Below are 1,457 nucleotides of genomic sequence, written 5' to 3' on the forward strand. Positions count from 1 at the left end.
TTTTATTTTGCAAGTCGACATTCTGAGTTTAAAGTGGAAAATATTAAACAATTTGGTGTTTTTTTCCTTTTTTTAAAAAATTACAAGGAATTAATTGGGATTATAAAAAAAATACAAAATATTGTCTCAAGAGAATGAACCAACTTTAGTTATAAAAATCCTGCCAAAACCGGGTTATTGCAGATGTATTTATTCAGTGGAAGCTCGTGAAAAACTGAAAACTTGTAACAAACTTATTACCAAATGCCATTAAATTAGGCAATTTGCTCGAAAATTCGAAAAAACAAAAAAAAATCCTCTCGCAAATGAGCGTTCATTATTATCATTATTTCAACGCATGTTTAAAATGCTATAAGGTTGGTATTTGCGAGCTGTCAACATAGCAAAGTTTTCGTTTTGTATGTATGTAAAACTTAACCGAACATTTGGTCTAAAAAAACAGAATTGAATACCATTTATGATATTTTTGAATGATTTTTCGAATAATTACTTGAATGTTTTTTGGCAATAAAAATGTACAACAAATTGTAAAAGATAATAAAATAAATATTTCATGAATAAATTAAATTTCATTCCAAAATTATTTCGTTAAGTTAGGAGGTTTAGAGGTAGTTCATTATTGATTAATAATTTATAGACATTATAAACATAATTTGAAAATTTTAGATCTTTAAATGTAGTAATTTGTCAATTGTCCTCCAAAAAAATAATAAAAATTTTGAAAAATTCATTTTTTTTGCCCTTTTGTACCCCCACTACCCAAAATTCGAAGCTTTAATTTGAAATTTTGATATATCCTAATTGACAATTTATAAACATTATAAACATAATTTGACAATTGTAAGTCTTTAAATCTATTAATTTGTCATTTGTCCTACAAAAATGATAAAATTTTTGAAAAATTGATTTTATTTTTGCCTTGTTGCACCCCACTATCCAAAATTCGAAATTTTAAATTGAAATTCTGATATATCCAGAATTCTACCAAAACTAAGTTTGACTTTCCATTTCGAAATTCTGTGAATTTGATTTCAAAAGTCAGAATTTTAAGTTTGAGTTTGGGAATTTTGACTTTCTAAATTAAAATTCTTATTTTATAAATCAAAATTCCGACTTGAAATATTAAAACGGTAAAATAGAATCAAAATTATAACTTATTATAAACATAAAGATTTCTTACTGAAATCGAAATGTTGATTTGAATTCTGAACATTTTTGATATTGAATTTTTTAACAAAAAAATCTGAGTAAGTCGAAAGATCTCAAACTCAGATTTGAGTAGTCGAAATTCTAATTTTAAATTTGACAATTTTAACTTTCTGACTTAAAATTCTTGTTTTATAACTCGAAAATCATTTAAAATTAAAACGCTGAAATAGAACAAAAGTTCTGATTTACAAACCTGGAAATTTGAATAAAATTCGATATTCGATATTTAAGCATAAATTCAAACTTGA

The 1,457-nt window shown here is 24.4% G+C and overlaps 1 protein-coding gene across 3 annotated transcripts in view; it reads left to right on the plus strand.

Moving 5' to 3' along the window:
• The window catches only part of LOC123008726 (cyclic nucleotide-gated cation channel beta-1), a 101,736-nt gene that overhangs the window by 82,120 nt on the left and 18,159 nt on the right, over positions 1-1,457 (plus strand). The gene's annotated exons all lie outside the window — the stretch shown is intronic.

The sequence above is a fragment of the Tribolium madens genome, unplaced genomic scaffold (assembly GCF_015345945.1).
Source record: "Tribolium madens isolate multiple individuals breed KSU strain unplaced genomic scaffold, Tmad_KSU_1.1 Scaffold_71;HRSCAF=194;Tcas5.2_LG6, whole genome shotgun sequence".
NCBI lineage: Eukaryota > Metazoa > Arthropoda > Insecta > Coleoptera > Tenebrionidae > Tribolium > Tribolium madens.